The sequence below is a fragment of the Coregonus clupeaformis genome, chromosome 28 (genome assembly GCF_020615455.1).
Source record: "Coregonus clupeaformis isolate EN_2021a chromosome 28, ASM2061545v1, whole genome shotgun sequence".
NCBI classification, from domain to species: Eukaryota; Metazoa; Chordata; class Actinopteri; order Salmoniformes; family Salmonidae; genus Coregonus; species Coregonus clupeaformis.
Window position 1 is genome coordinate 25,676,440 of NC_059219.1, and position 17,500 is coordinate 25,693,939.

At 50.6% G+C, this 17,500-nt stretch overlaps 1 protein-coding gene across 2 annotated transcripts in view; it reads left to right on the top strand.

Moving 5' to 3' along the window:
- Positions 1-17,500, top strand: part of LOC121553453 (receptor-type tyrosine-protein phosphatase R) — a 101,268-nt gene that overhangs the window by 4,932 nt on the left and 78,836 nt on the right. The window lies entirely within an intron of this gene.

Consider the following 17,500-nt stretch of genomic DNA (forward strand, 5'->3'; position numbering starts at 1 on the left):
ATTCCACCAGTGCCTTTTGAGATTTGTAACGTGGTAAAAAAAATATATATATATATATATATATATATATATATATATATATATATATATATATATATATATATATACAGTGGGAGAACAAGTATTTGATACACTGCCGATTTTGCAGGTTTTCCTACTTACAAAGCATGTAGAGGTCTGTAATCACATTGTATGATTTTTAAGTAATTAATTTGCATTTTATTGCATGACATAAGTATTTGATACATCAGAAAAGCAGAACTTCATATTTGGTACAGAAACCTTTGTTTGCAATTACAGAGATCATACGTTTCCTGTAGGTCTTGACCAGGTTTGCACACACTGCAGCAGGGATTTTGGCCCACTCCTCCATACAGACCTTCTCCAGATCCTTCAGGTTTCGGGGCTGTCGCTGGGCAATACGGACTTTCAGCTCCCTCCAAAGATGTTCTATTGGGTTCAGGTCTGGAGACTGGCTAGGCCACTCCAGGACCTTGAGATGCTTCTTACGGAGCCACTCCTTAGTTGCCCTGGCTGTGTGTTTCGGGTCGTTGTCATGCTGGAAGACCCAGCCATGACCCATCTTCAATGCTCTTACTGAGGGAAGGAGGTTGTTGGCCAAGATCTCGCAATACATGGCCCCATCCATCCTCCCCTCAATACGGTGCAGTCGTCCTGTCCCCTTTGCAGAAAAGCATCCCCAAAGAATGATGTTTCCACCTCCGTGCTTCACGGTTGGGATGGTGTTCTTGGGGTTGTACTCATCCTTCTTCTTCCTCCAAACACGGCGAGTGGAGTTTAGACCAAAAAGCTCTATCTTTGTCTCATCAGACCACATGACCTTCTCCCATTCCTCATCTGGATCATCCAGATGGTCATTGGCAAACTTCAGACGGGCCTGGACATGCGCTGGCTTGAGCAGGGGGACCTTGTGTGCGCTGCAGGGTTTTAATCCATGATGGCGTAGTGTGTTACTAATGGTTTTCTTTGAGACTGTGGTCCCAGCTCTCTTCAGGTCATTGACCAGGTCCTGCCGTGTAGTTCTGGGCTGATCCCTCACCTTCCTCATGATCATTGATCTCCCACGAGGTGAGATCTTGCATGGAGCCCCAGACCGAGGGTGATTGACCGTCATCTTGAACTTCTTCCATTTTCTAATAATTGCGCCAACAGTTGTTGCCTTCTCACCAAGCTGCTTGCCTATTGTCCTGTAGCCCATCCCAGCCTTGTGCAGGTCTACAATTTTATCCCTGATGTCCTTACACAGCTCTCTGGTCTTGGCCATTGTGGAGAGGTTGGAGTCTGTTTGATTGAGTGTGTGGACAGGTGTCTTTATACAGGTAACGAGTTCAAACAGGTGCAGTTAATACAGGTAATGAGTGGAGAACAGGAGGGCTTCTTAAAGAAAAACTAACAGGTCTGTGAGTGCCGGAATTCTTACTGGTAGGTAGGTGATCAAATACTTCTGTCATGAAATAAAATGCTAATTAATTACTTAAAAAGCATACAATGTGATTTCCTGGATTTTTGTTTTAGATTCTGTCTCTCACAGTTGAAGTGTACCTATGATAAAAATTACAGACCTCTACATGCTTTGTAAGTAGGAAAACCTGCAAAATCGGCAGTGTATCAAATACTTGTTCTCCCCACTGTATATATATATATTTTATTTATTAAATTCTCCATGTGGTCTATATTAAAGTGCACTCAGACACCCATACATACCCCACAGTAAAGGGTCTGAATACTTCTGTAAATGTCATATTTCAGGTTTTTATTTTAATACATTAGCAACAATTTCTAAAAACCTGTTTTTGCTTTGTCATTATAGGGGTTATTGTGTGTAGATCCATTTTAGAATACAGCTGTAACGTAACAAAATGTGGAAAAAAAAGTAAAGGGGTCTGAATACTTTCCGAATGCACTGTATGAAGCACTGTCAACCCTACACTCTGGGTGTGCGTCTGAAACGGCAGGAAATAGGGTTCTGTTTCAGACGTAGCTCTGAATGTATAGGTCACGATGTTGGATCTTCACTTTGAGAAGTGATTAACTAGCGTAAGACAGTGGATTCAGAGTCCTTGATTGCAGATGATGATGAATGATTGATTGATCATTTAATCGATCGTTTAACGTATCAAGCGCTCTCACTGAGAAATGGGTGTTGACTGTTCAGAGTGAGGGTGGAGGATGGAGGAAGAGGCCCAGGTTGAAGCTATTGGACCCCAGGGTGGGTGAGGCCTGGCTGGGCCCAGATGGCCCTGATGTCCCCCTCTCTGTGATGGATGACAAGGATCATCTGCTATGATAACAGGCAGGTCTTCAGAAGGAGTGTGTGTGTCTCTGTGTTAGTGTGTCTGTGTGTTAGTGTGTCTCTGTGTTAGTGTGTCTGTGTGTAAGTGTGTGTCTGTTTGTTAGTGTGTCTGTGTGTTAGTGTGTCTGTTTGTTAGTGTGTCTGTGTGTTATTGTGTCTGTGTGTTAGTGTGTCTGTGTGTTAGAGTGTGTCTATGTGTTATAGTGTGTCTGTGTGTTATAGTGTGTCTGTGTGTTATAGTGTGTCTGTGTGTTAGTGTGTCTGTGTGTTAGTGTGTCTGTGTGTTAGAGTGTGTCTGTGTGTTAGAGTGTGTTTGTGTGTTAGAGTGTGTCTGTGTGTTAGTGTGTCTGTGTGTTAGAGTGTGTTTGTGTGTTAGTGTGTGTCTGTGTGTTAGAGTGTGTCTGTGTGTTAGAGGCTCTGTATAATACTGATGGAAGGCTCTGTATAATACTGTACATTGCGATCATTGCTCTGTATAATACTGATGGAAGGCTCTGTATAATACTGTACATTGTGATCATTGCTCTGTATAATACTGTACATTGCGGTGAATTTATTTTGGACTTGGGGACTGTGAAGAGAACCCTGGTGGCATGTCTTGTGGGGTATGTACGAGTGTCTGAGCTGAATGTTATTTGATTATGCAGACAATCTGGAATTTTCATCACAGTAATATTTATCATAAAGACTAGAAGAGAAGCAGTTAATCTCTCATCAACCCTCAACCAGGAAAGACTGGCCTGCATGTTGTTCATGTTTGTTCTGTATGTGCAGTTAAGGGCAAGGCGTGCTGCTCTGTTTTGAGCCAGCTGCAGCTTTGCTAGGTCTTTCTTTGCTGCATTTGACCATATTACCAGACAGTATTCAAGATGGGACAAGACCAGAGCCTGAACAACTAGTACCGTTGATTTTTGGTTAGAAAACCTATTTTTTTAACAGACATACCCCTCCCCATCTTCACAACAACTTTGTCAATATGACTTGACCATTATAACTGACTATCCAATGTTCTACCTAGGAGTTTAGTTTCCTCAACTTGTTCAATGGTCATACCTTTTATACACAACTCCAGTTGAGGTTTATGTCTTAGAGAATGTTTTTAGTTTTAGATGTATTTAAGATCAGTTTATTATCAATCACCCATTCTGATACTGATTGTAACTCCTTATTTAGAATTTCAGTGAGCTCACTGGCTTTGTGTGCTGACATGTAGAGTGTGGAATCATCCGCATACATAGTCATTCTAGCTTTGTGTAAGACCAGTGGCAAATCATTAGTAAAAATAGATGAGAGCAAGGGCCCAAGACAACTGCCCTGAGGGACACCGCACTGGACATATCTGATGTTAGAAAAGCTTCCATTGAAGAACACTCGCTGGATTCTATCAAATAGTGGTGGCAATACAGCCTGCTAGCATTCTCAATAGTTTCCCATCAAGGCTGTCTATACCTGGTAGCTTTATTATGGATGGATAACAATAGTTTTTACACCTCTCCCACGCCAACTTGATCAAACAGCAACGCTTCTCTTTCACAATTAATGTGATATATTTTATACAAATAATATGATGGTTCACTGTTCAATGTTCTAATTTCACGTCTGAGTTTTTGCATTTGACTAGTGAAATAGTCATTGAAATGATTAGCAATATCGAAAGTTTTTGTTACAAATGAGCAATCAACATCAATGAACGATAGAGATGAATTGAGTTTTCTGCCCATGATATTAGTTAAGGTACTCCAAAGTCTTTTTTTCATTGGGTTTTATGTCATACGTATATCTTTGTTTGGTAATATAATTTATTCTTCTTTTTGTTAAGTTTAGCCACAAAATGTCTCAGTTTACAGTATGTCAACCAATCAGCTGAGCAGCATGACTTATTGGTCACCTCTTTTGCATTTTTTCTTTGAACCATACCATTTATCATTCATCGTGTGTGTATGTGTGTGTGGGTGTGTGTGTGTGTGTGTGTTTGTGCGTGTTTGTGTGTGTGTGCGTCCTTGCATTCAATTGTGTACGTGTCTGCATGTGTGTACGTGTGGGTGTGTGGAGGGTGGGAGCGGCTTTGGGGCTGTCAAACACAGTCTTAAAGTGCTCTGCAGCAGACAGGCAGACATACAGACAGGCAGGCAGACAGGTAGGCAGGCAGGCAGACAGACAGACAGACAGACAGACAGACAGACAGACAGACAGACAGACAGACAGACAGACAGACAGGCAGGCAGGTAGGCAGACAGACAGGCAGACAGACAGACAGGCAGGCAGGCAGGCAGGCAGGCAGGCAGGCAGGCAGGCACACAGGCAGGCAGGCAGGCAGGCAGGCAGGCACGCAGGCAGGCAGGCAGGCAGGCAGGCAGACAGACAGGTAGGCAGACAGGCAGACAGACAGGCAGACAGGGCTGGTACATTGCGATGTGATTTAATGTAGCTTGCCTGGCTGCTAGAGGAGATGGATTGTGTCCTGGCAGAAATGCAATTATTGAACAAACATTATTTCCCAGAAGTGTTATAGGCCTTCTGGGAATGATATGCAGAAGTGTTATAGGCCTTCTGGGAATGATAAGCAGAAGTGTTATAGGCCTTCTGGGAATGCTAAGCAGAAGTGTTATAGGCCTTCTGGGAATGATAAGCAGAAGTGTTATAGGCCTTCTGGGAATGATAAGCAGAAGTGTTATAGGCCTTCTGGGAATGATAAGCAGAAGTGTTATAGGCCTTCTGGGAATGATAAGCAGAAGTGTTATAGGCCTTCTGGGAATGATAAGCAGAAGTGTTATAGGCCTTCTGGAAATGATAAGCAGAAGTGTTATAGGCTTTCTGGGAATGACAAGCAGAAGTGTTATAGGCCTTCTGGGAATGATAAGCAGAAGCAGAGACATTGTACTGTACTGGGAGAGTCGGCTGTTGTATGTGTGAATGTGTGCCAGGTGTTTGTGTGTGTGTCTAGAGTATATAGTAGCCCTGTGCTCTCCTATAGATTCTATATGTTTTCTCTCCTATAGATTCTATATGTTTTCTCTCCTATAGATTCTATATGTTTTCTCTCCTATATATTCTATATGTTTTCTCTGCTATAGATTCTATATGTTTTCTCTCCTATAGATTCTATATGTTTTCTCTGCTATAGATTCTATATGTTTTCTCTCCTATAGATTCTATATGTTTTCTCTTCTATAGATTCTATATGTTTTCTCTGCTATAGATTCTATATGTTTTCTCTCCTATAGATTCTATATGTTTTCTCTTCTATAGATTCTATATGTTTTCTCTGCTATAGATTCTATGTTTTCTCTCCTATAGATTCTATGTTTTCTCTCCTATAGATTGTGTATGTCTGAAGATCATAGTGCATGATGAGTGTGGTGTCAACACACTTACCTCAACAATGGGTCGTTACGTAACATTAACGATGAGATAAGTTGCATTGACCTTCACTTTCACATTGAGATTCTATTACAGCACCAGCTGAACCCCGCCAGACATACACACACACACACACACACACACACACACACACACACACACACACACACACACACACACACACACACACACACACACACACACACACCCCCTCAGGAGACAACGGGCTGCTTTGTTATTCTCCACCAGTGAATTGTGTTCTAACTAGAGAGAGAAAGCTACCAGGGAAACATCTTTATCTACAAGAGAACAGAGACACTGTGTCTGTGGCTCCGCTTTAGTGTCTGTCTGTCTGTCTGTCTGTCTGTCTGTGTCTGTGGCTCCGCTTTAGTGTCTGTCTGTCTGTGTCTGTGGCTCCGCTTTACTGTCTGTCTGTCTGTGTCTGTGGCTCCACGTTACTGTATGTCTGTCTGTCTGTCTGTCTGTCTGTCTGTCTGTCTGTGGCTCCGCTTTACTGTCTGTCTGTCTGTGTGTCTGTCTGTCTGTGGCTCCACGTTATGTCTGTCTGTCTGTCTGTCTGTCTGTCTGTCTGTCTGTCTGTCTGTCTGTCTGTCTGTGGCTCCGCTTTACTGTCTGTCTGTGTCTGTGGCTCCGCTTTAGTGTCTGTCTGTCTGTGTCTGTGGCTCCGCTTTAGTGTCTGTCAGTCTGTGTCTGTGGCTCTGCTTTACTGTCTGTATGTCTGTGTCTGTGGCTCCACTTTACTTTACTGTCTGTCTGTCTGTCTGTCTGTGGCTCCACTTTACTGTCTGTCTGTCTGTCTGTGGCTCCGCTTTACTGTCTGTCTGTCTGTGTCTGTGGCTCCGCTTTAGTGTCTGTCTGTCTGTGTCTGTGGCTCCACTTTACTCTCTGTCTGTCTGTGTCTGTGGCTCCGCTTTACTGTCTGTCTGTCTGTCTGTCTGTCTGTCTGTGTCTGTGGCTCCGCTTTACTGTCTGTCTGTCTGTGTCTGTGGCTCCGCTTTACTGTCTGTCTGTCTCTGTCTGTGGCTCCGCTTTACTGTCTGTATGTCTGTGTCTGTGGCTCCGCTTTAGTGTCTGTCTGTCTGTCTGTCTGTGTCTGTGGCTCCGCTTTAGTGTATGTCTGTCTGTCTGTGTCTGTGGCTCCGCTTTAGTGTCTGTCTGTCTGTCTGTCTGTCTGTCTGTCTGTCTGTGTCTGTGGCTCTGCTTTAGTATCTGTCTGTCTGTGTCTGTGGCTCCGCTTTAGTGGCTGTCTGTCTGTCTGTGTCTGTGGCTTCGCTTTAGTGTCTGTCTGTCTGTGTCTGTGGCTCCACTTTACTGTCTGTCTGTCTGTGTCTGTGGCTCCGCTTTACTGTCTGCCTGTCTGTCTGTCTGTGGCTCCGCTTTACTGTTTGTCTGTCTGTCTGTCTGTGGCTCCGCTTTACTGTTTGTCTCTCTGTCTGTGTCTGTGGCTCCGCTTTACTGTCTGTCTGTCTGTCTGTGTCTGTGGCTCCGCTTTAGTGTCTTTCTGTCTGTTTGTCTGTCTGTGGCTCCGCTTTACTGTCTGTCTGTCTGTGTCTGTGGCTCCGCTTTACTGTCTGTCTGTCTGTCTGTGTCTGTGGCTCCGCTTTACTGTCTGTCAGTCTGTGTCTGTGGCTTTGCTTTAGTGTCTGTCTGTCTGTCTGTCTGTCTGTGTCTGTGGCTCCGCTTTAGTGTCTGTCTGTCTGTGTCTGTGGCTCCGCTTTAGGGTCTGTCTGTCTGTCTGTGTCTGTGGCTCCGCTTTAGTGTCTGTCTGTATGTGTCTGTGGCTCCGCTTTAGTGTCTGTCTGTCTGTCTGTGTCTGTGGCTCCGCTTTAGTGTATGTCTGTCTGTGTCTGTGGCTCCGCTTTAGTGTCTGTCTGTCTGTCTGTGTCTGTGGCTCTGCTTTAGTTTCTGTCTGTCTGTCTGTGTCTGTGGCTCCGCTTTAGTGTCTGTCTGTCTGTCTGTCTGTCTGTCTGTCTGTGTCTGTGGCTCCGCTTTAGTGTCTGTCTGTCTGTGTCTGTGGCTCCCCTTTAGTGTCTGTCTGTCTGTCTGTCTGTGTCTGTGGCTCCGCTTTAGTGTCTGTCTGTCTGTGTCTGTGGCTCCACTTTACTGTCTGTATGTCTGTGTCTGTGGCTCCGCTTTAGTGTCTGTCTGTCTGTGTCTGTGGCTCCGCTTTACTGTCTGTCTGTCTGTGTCTGTGGCTCCGCTTTAGTGTCTGTCTGTCTGTCTGTGTCTGTGGCTCCGCTTTAGTGTCTGTCTGTCTGTCTGTCTGTGTCTGTGGCTCCGCTTTAGTGTCTGTCTGTCTGTCTGTCTGTGTCTGTGGCTCCGCTTTAGTGTCTGTCTGTCTGTCTGTCTGTGGCTCCGCTTTAGTGTCTGTCTGTCTGTCTGTCTGTCTGTCTGTCTGTGTCTGTGGCTCCGCTTTAGTGTCTGTCTGTCTGTCTGTCTGTCTGTCTGTCTGTCTGTCTGTGTCTGTGGCTCCGCTTTAGTGTCTGTCTGTCTGTGTCTGTGGCTCCGCTTTAGTGTCTGTCTGTCTGTCTGTCTGTCTGTGGCACCGCTTTAGTGTCTGTCTGTCTGTCTGTATGTATGTCTGTATGTCTGTCTGTCTGTCTGTCTGTCTGTCTGTCTGTCTGTCTGTCTGTCTGTCTGTCTGTCTGTCTGTCTGTCTGTCTGTCTGTCTGTCTGTGTCTGTCTGTCTGTCTGTCTCAGTCTTGGAGGTGGACACACCCTAGTTGCATTTGGACTCATAAAGCTGTGTTCCTCTAACACCATCCCCTGGCTAGCCATAGCTCCTAGACAATTATGCTAATGCACCTGCTGAAAGGTTTATGGACGACACAGAACCCTACTTCTCCACTGGAGAATTCAAGTCTGATTCACAAATGGCACAATGTTCCCTATATAGTGCACTACAGAGCCCTGTGGGCCCTGGTCTAAAGTAGTGCACTATATAAGGAATAGGGTGCCATTTGGGACGCACCCCTAAAATCAATAATTTACTGGCTCAGTGGTCCCTTTAGCACTCTGACTGTAGACCGACCATCCGGATTACTGGCTCAGTGGTCCCTTTAGCACTCTGACTGTAGACCGACCATCCGGAATCCTCTGATTTAACAACTGATCTCAAGAGAAAGGAGGGTGGGAGGGAGGGAGGGAGGGAGAGACAGAGAGAGAGAGAGAGAGAGAGAGAGAGAGAGAGAGAGAGAGAGAGAGAGAGAGAGAGAGAGAGAGAGAGAGAGAGAGAGAGAGAGAGAGAGAGAGAGAGAGAGAGAGAGAGAGAGAGAGAGAGAGAGAGAGAGAGAGAGAGGGGGCTATTCAAAACATTTCAATACACTTACAGGGATGAGACAGACAGGACAGGGATGAGACAGACAGGACAGGGATGAGACAGACAGGACAGGGATGAGACAGACAGGACAGGGATGAGACAGACAGGACAGGGATGAGACAGACAGGACAGGGATGAGACAGACAGGACAGGGATGAGACAGACAGGACAGGGATGAGACAGACAGGACAGGGATGAGAGACAGGACAGGGATGAGACAGACAGGACAGGGATGAGACAGACAGGACAGGGATGAGACAGACAGGACAGGGATGAGACAGGCAGGACAGGGATGAGACAGACAGGACAGGGATGAGACAGACAGGACAGGGATGAGACAGGCAGGACAGGGATGAGACAGACAGGACAGGGATGAGACAGACAGGACAGGGATGAGACAGACAGGACAAGGATGAGACAGACAGGACAGGGATGAGACAGACAGGACAGGGATGAGACAGACAGTACAGGGATGAGACAGACAGGACAGGGATGAGACAGACAGGACAGGGATGAGACAGACAGGACAGGGATGAGACAGACAGGACAGGGATGAGAGACAGGACAGGGATGAGACAGACAGGACAGGGATGAGACAGACAGGACAGGGATGAGACAGACAGGACAGGGATGAGACAGACAGGACAGGGATGAGACAGGCAGGACAGGGATGAGACAGACAGGACAGGGATGAGACAGACAGGACAGGGATGAGACAGACAGGACAGGGATGAGACAGACAGGACAGGAATGAGACAGGCAGGACAGGGATGAGACAGACAGGACAGGGATGAGACAGACAGGACAGGGATGAGACAGACAAGACAGGGATGAGACAGACAGGACAAGGATGAGACAGACAGGACAGGGATGAGACAGACAGGACAGGGATGAGACAGACAGGACAGGGATGAGACAGATAGGACAGGGATGAGACAGACAGGACAGGGATGAGACAGACAGGACAGGGATGAGACAGACAGGACAGGGATGAGACAGACAGGACAGGGATGAGAGACAGGACAGGGATGAGACAGACAGGACAGGGATGAGACAGACAGGACAGGGATGAGACAGACAGGACAGGGATGAGACAGACAGGACAGGGATGAGACAGGCAGGACAGGGATGAGACAGACAGGACAGGGATGAGACAGACAGGACAGGGATGAGACAGACAGGACAGGGATGAGACAGACAGGACAGGGATGAGACAGACAGGACAGGGATGAGACAGACAGTACAGGGATGAGACAGACAGGACAGGGATGAGACAGACAGGACAGGGATGAGACAGACAGGACAGGGATGAGACAGACAGGACAGGGATGAGACAGACAAGACAGGGATGAGACAGACAGGACAAGGATGAGACAGACAGGACAGGGATGAGACAGATAGGACAGGGATGAGACAGATAGGACAGGGATGAGACAGACAGGACAGGGATGAGACAGACAGGACAGGGATGAGACAGACAGTACATTAAAACAATGAACTGACTAAGAGACTGCACACACACACACACACACACTGGCTTAGGCTATGGAGTAATGTAGACCACTAATGAACATCAGTGGTTTTGCTGTTTGCTTACTGTAACATTCAGCCCAATTAGTTTACCTTGTCCAGCCCACAATGCTTTGTAAGGACAGAGCAAACAAATAATTCATAACAATAGAAGCTGAACACATACTTATACCACCATGCATGACAAATAGAGGAGCATTACTGAGATGCAAATTACCCCCGGTGAAAACAAAGCGTTGCTTCTTCACAGCCCTGAGACAGAGAGAGAGAGAGAGAGAGAGAGAGAGGGAGAGGGAGAGGGAGAGGGAGAGGGAGAGGGAGAGGGGGAGAGAGAGAGAGAGGGTGAGGGGGAGGGGGAGAGGGGGAGAGAGAAAGGGAGAGGGATTTGGGAGAGAGGGGGGAGGGAGATGGAGAGGGATTTGGGAGAGGGGGAGAGGGAGAGGGAGAGGGAGAGGGGGAGAGAGGGGGAGAGGGGGAGAGAGAGAGGGGGGGCCCTTAAATTGAAATTGAATTGAGAGAGAGAGAGAGAGAGAGAGAGAGAGAGAGAGAGAGAGAGCTATAATGATAAAACATGTATGAGCACTAAAAGTGTTCTTATTGCAGCCAGTTTATCAGGGAGAAGAGCACAGCTGTCAGGAGAGAGGAGAGAAGAGAGAGGAGGAGAGAGGAGAGAGAGGAGCACATCTGTGAGGCGGAGTGAGAAGACAGGGGCACTCAGTGTCTGGGGGACAAAAATATCCCCATTAAAGCAGGACAGTCTCCTACATAGACCCCTTGTCTTTATGTTTTGTATGAAACCATAGCAGAGCTGCGGACAGTATCTCACTTCTGACACCTTGTTAGCTGCTACCGCTGGCTACCACCAATGAAATATCAGTGGCATGGCGCTAGCTAGCAGAGGCTTGGATGCTGCTTAGAGTGTTTGTACCAATGAGATCTGTGTAAAACAAACCCAAGGCCTGTTGTTTGGCTGCGGGGTTCTCTCTAGAATGGATAATGGGTATTATAAAGATGTTGATCTGTAAATGTGCATCTTTTTCTCTCTTCTCTCTCTTCTCTCTCTCTCTCTCTCTCTCTCTCTCTCTCTCTCTCTCTCTCTCTCTCTCTCTCTCTCTCTCTCTCTCTCTCTCTCTCTCTCTCTCTCTCTCTCTCTCTCTCTCTCTCTCTCTCTCTCTCTCTCTCTCTCTCTCTCTCTCTCTCTCTCTGTCTCTCTCTCATCTCTCTCTCTCTCTCTCCCCCTCTCTCACTCTGACTGTCTCTCTTGCACCTCTCTGTCGCCACAATATTATATTGCCTTCTAAGGAGAGAATGCCTTACAGTTAAGACATGTTGCTATTTTCCAGTAACTTAGCAACAGCAGGTCTAGACAGGCTATGAGAGATGGTAAAATCCAATACATGACAGCTTCTGTCCTCCTGTCTCTAGTGGATAGGTGGTGAATGGTTTAACAGGAAATTAAAAAGAGCAGGCAAGCGTGTGTATAATGGAGGTAATATCTGTGATGTGCCACGGGTCGGTGATAAGCGATGATGTGGTGGAGTGGATGATAGTCTCTGTGGTGACTACACTGAGAGGCTGTTAGGGAAACAGGTCCTTCCCTCTGTCTGTCTCAATACACCTCAATGGGAGCATAGTATCTGTATCTGTCTGTCTGTCGTAGAGAACAGACGAGGGGTTGTGCTCTCTCTGCCTCCTGTTTATTAGAGAGGAAATTAGGAAGTACAGAGCCATCATATCCTCCTGATTGGTTGGCTGATAGTGGAAGCTGCCTCCTGATAGGCTCTGCCCACCTTCCAGGAGCTGCAGGGCCCACTGGGGTGAGATAATCCTTACCGCCCGTCTCTCAGTCCTCAGCTTCATTTCCTGGGGTGGTAATGAGAGTGGAGGAGAGAGGAGAGGACCCCCTGCCCATACTAACCCAGACAGGAGAGGAGAGGACCCCCTGCCCATACTAACCCAGACAGGAGAGGAGAGGACCCCCTGCCCATACTAACCCTGACCCCCTGGCTATACTAACCCTGACAGGAGAGGAGAGGACCCCCTGCCCATACTAACCCTGACAGGAGAGGAGAGGACCCCCCTGCCCATACTAACCCTGACAGGAGAGGAGAGGACCCCCTGCCCATACTAACCCTGACAGGAGAGGAGAGGACCCCCTGCCCATACTAACCCCTGACAGGAGAGGAGAGGACCCCCTGCCCATACTAACCCTGACAGGAGAGGAGAGGACCCCCTGCCCATACTAACCCTGACAGGAGAGGAGAGGACCCCCTGCCCATACTAACCCTGACAGGAGAGGAGAGGACCCCCCTGCCCATACTAACCCTGACCCCCTGCCCATACTAACCCTGACAGGAGAGGAGAGGACCCCCTGCCCATACTAACCCTGACAGGAGAGGAGAGGACCCCCTGCCCATACTAACCCTGACAGGAGAGGAGAGGACCCCCTGCCAATACTAACCCTGACCCCCTGCCCATACTAACCCTGACAGGAGAGGAGAGGACCCCCTGCCCATACTAACCCTGACCCCCTGCCCATACTAACCCTGACAGGAGAGGAGAGGACCCCCTGCCCATACTAACCCTGACAGGAGAGGAGAGGACCCCCTGCCCATACTAACCCTGACAGGAGAGGAGAGGACCCCCTGCCCATACTAACCCTGACAGGAGAGGAGAGGACCCCCTGCCCATACTAACCCTGACAGGAGAGGAGAGGACCCCCTGCCCATACTAACCCTGACAGGAGAGGAGAGGACCCCCTGCCCATACTAACCCTGACAGGAGAGGAGAGGACCCCCTGCCCATACTAACCCTGACAGGAGAGGAGAGGACCCCCTTCCCATACTAACCCTGACAGGAGAGGAGAGGACCCCCTGCCCATACTAACCCTGACAGGAGAGGAGAGGACCCCCTGCCCATACTAACCCTGACAGGAGAGGAGAGGACCCCCTGCCCATACTAACCCTGACAGGAGAGGAGAGGACCCCCTGCCCATACTAACCCTGACAGGAGAGGAGAGGACCTCCTGGCCATACTAACCCTGACCCCCTGCCCATACTAACCCTGACAGGAGAGGAGAGGACCCCCTGCCCATACTAACCCTGACAGGAGAGGAGAGGACCCCCTGCCCATACTAACCCTGACAGGAGAGGAGAGGACCCCCTGCCCATACTAACCCTGACAGGAGAGGAGAGGACCTCCTGGCCATACTAACCCTGACAGGAGAGAGAGAGGACCCCCTGCCCATACTAACCCCTGACAGGAGAGGAGAGGACCCCCTGCCCATACTAACCCTGACAGGAGAGGAGAGGACCCCCTGCCCATACTAACCCTGACAGGAGAGGAGAGGACCCCCTGGCCATACTAACCCTGACAGGAGAGGAGAGGACCCCCTGCCCATACTAACCCTGACAGGAGAGGAGAGGACCCCCTGCCCATACTAACCCTGACAGGAGAGGAGAGGACCCCCTGCCCATACTAACCCTGACAGGAGAGGAGAGGACCCCCTGCCCATACTAACCCTGACAGGAGAGGAGAGGACCCCCTGCCCATACTAACCCTGACAGGAGAGGAGAGGACCTCCCTGCCCATACTAACCCTGACAGGAGAGGAGAGGACCCCCTGCCCATACTAACCCTGACAGGAGAGGAGAGGACCCCCTGCCCATACTAACCCCTGACAGGAGAGGAGAGGACCCCCTGCCCATACTAACCCTGACAGGAGAGGAGAGGACCCCCTGCCCATACTAACCCTGACAGGAGAGGAGAGGACCCCCTGCCCATACTAACCCTGACAGGAGAGGAGAGGACCCCCTGCCCATACTAACCCTGACAGGAGAGGAGAGGACCCCCTGCCCATACTAACCCTGACAGGAGAGGAGAGGACCCCCCTGCCCATACTAACCCTGACAGGAGAGGAGAGGACCCCCTGCCCATACTAACCCTGACAGGAGAGGAGAGGACCCCCTGCCCATACTAACCCTGACAGGAGAGGAGAGGACCCCCTGCCCATACTAACCCTGACAGGAGAGGAGAGGACCCCCTGCCCATACTAACCCTGACAGGAGAGGAGAGGACCCCCTGCCCATACTAACCCTGACAGGAGAGGAGAGGACCTCCTGCCCATACTAACCCCTGACAGGAGAGGAGAGGACCCCTGCCCATACTAACCCTGACAGGAGAGGAGAGGACCCCCTGCCCATACTAACCCTGACAGGAGAGGAGAGGACCCCCCTGCCCATACTAACCCTGACAGGAGAGGAGAGGACCCCCTGCCCATACTAACCCTGACAGGAGAGGAGAGGACCCCCTGCCCATACTAACCCCTGACAGGAGAGGAGAGGACCCCCTGCCCATACTAACCCTGACAGGAGAGGAGAGGACCCCCTGCCCATACTAACCCTGACAGGAGAGGAGAGGACCCCCCTGCCCATACTAACCCTGACAGGAGAGGAGAGGACCCCCCTGCCCATACTAACCCTGACAGGAGAGGAGAGGACCCCCTGCCCATACTAACCCTGACAGGAGAGGAGAGGACCTCCTGCCCATACTAACCCTGACAGGAGAGGAGAGGACCCCCTGCCCATACTAACCCTGACAGGAGAGGAGAGGACCCCCTGCCCATACTAACCCTGACAGGAGAGGAGAGGACCCCCTGCCCATACTAACCCTGACAGGAGAGGAGAGGACCCCCTGCCCATACTAACCCTGACAGGAGAGGAGAGGACCCCCTGCCCATACTAACCCTGACAGGAGAGGAGAGGACCCCCTGCCCATACTAACCCTGACAGGAGAGGAGAGGACCCCCCTGCCCATACTAACCCTGACAGGAGAGGAGAGGACCCCCTGCCCATACTAACCCTGACAGGAGAGGAGAGGACCCCTGCCCATACTAACCCCTGACAGGAGAGGAGAGGACCCCCTGCCCATACTAACCCTGACAGGAGAGGAGAGGACCCCCTGCCCATACTAACCCTGACAGGAGAGGAGAGGACCCCCTGCCCATACTAACCCTGACAGGAGAGGAGAGGACCCCCTGCCCATACTAACCCTGACAGGAGAGGAGAGGACCCCCTGCCCATACTAACCCTGACAGGAGAGGAGAGGACCCCCTGCCCATACTAACCCTGACAGGAGAGGAGAGGACCCCCTGCCCATACTAACCCTGACAGGAGAGGAGAGGACCCCCCTGCCCATACTAACCCTGACAGGAGAGGAGAGGACCCCCTGCCCATACTAACCCTGACAGGAGAGGAGAGGACCCCCTGCCCATACTAACCCTGACAGGAGAGGAGAGGACCCCCTGCCCATACTAACCCTGACAGGAGAGGAGAGGACCCCTGCCCATACTAACCCTGACAGGAGAGGAGAGGACCCCCTGCCCATACTAACCCTGACAGGAGAGGAGAGGACCCCCTGCCCATACTAACCCTGACAGGAGAGGAGAGGACCCCCTGCCCATACTAACCCTGACAGGAGAGGAGAGGACCCCCTGCCCATACTAACCCTGACAGGAGAGGAGAGGACCCCCTGCCCATACTAACCCCTGACAGGAGAGGAGAGGACCCCCTGCCCATACTAACCCTGACAGGAGAGGAGAGGACCCCTGCCCATACTAACCCTGACAGGAGAGGAGAGGACCCCCTGCCCATACTAACCCTGACAGGAGAGGAGAGGACCCCCTGCCCATACTAACCCTGACAGGAGAGGAGAGGACCCCTGCCCATACTAACCCTGACAGGAGAGGAGAGGACCCCCTGCCCATACTAACCCTGACAGGAGAGGAGAGGACCCCCCTGCCCATACTAACCCTGACAGGAGAGGAGAGGACCCCCTGCCCATACTAACCCTGACAGGAGAGGAGAGGACCCCCTGCCCATACTAACCCTGACAGGAGAGGAGAGGACCCCCTGCCCATACTAACCCTGACAGGAGAGGAGAGGACCCCCTGCCCATACTAACCCTGACAGGAGAGGAGAGGACCCCCCTGCCCATACTAACCCTGACAGGAGAGGAGAGGACCCCCTGCCCATACTAACCCTGACAGGAGAGGAGAGGACCCCCTGCCCATACTAACCCTGACAGGAGAGGAGAGGACCCCCTGCCCATACTAACCCTGACAGGAGAGGAGAGGACCCCCTGCCCATACTAACCCTGACAGGAGAGGAGAGGACCCCCTGCCCATACTAACCCTGACAGGAGAGGAGAGGACCCCCCTGCCCATACTAACCCTGACAGGAGAGGAGAGGACCCCCTGCCCATACTAACCCTGACAGGAGAGGAGAGGACCCCCCTGCCCATACTAACCCTGACAGGAGAGGAGAGGACCCCTGCCCATACTAACCCTGACAGGAGAGGAGAGGACCCCCTGCCCATACTAACCCTGACAGGAGAGGAGAGGACCCCCTGCCCATACTAACCCTGACAGGAGAGGAGAGGACCCCCTGCCCATACTAACCCTGACAGGAGAGGAGAGGACCCCCTGCCCATACTAACCCTGACAGGAGAGGAGAGGACCCCCTGCCCATACTAACCCTGACAGGAGAGGAGAGGACCCCCTGCCCATACTAACCCTGACAGGAGAGGAGAGGACCCCCTGCCCATACTAACCCTGACAGGAGAGGAGAGGACCCCCTGCCCATACTAACCCTGACAGGAGAGGAGAGGACCCCCTGCCCATACTAACCCTGACAGGAGAGGAGAGGACCCCCTGCCCATACTAACCCTGACAGGAGAGGAGAGGACCCCTGCCCATACTAACCCTGACAGGAGAGGAGAGGACCCCCTGCCCATACTAACCCTGACAGGAGAGGAGAGGACCCCCTGCCCATACTAACCCTGACAGGAGAGGAGAGGACCCCCTGCCCATACTAACCCTGACAGGAGAGGAGAGGACCCCCTGCCCATACTAACCCTGACAGGAGAGGAGAGGACCCCCTGCCCATACTAACCCTGACA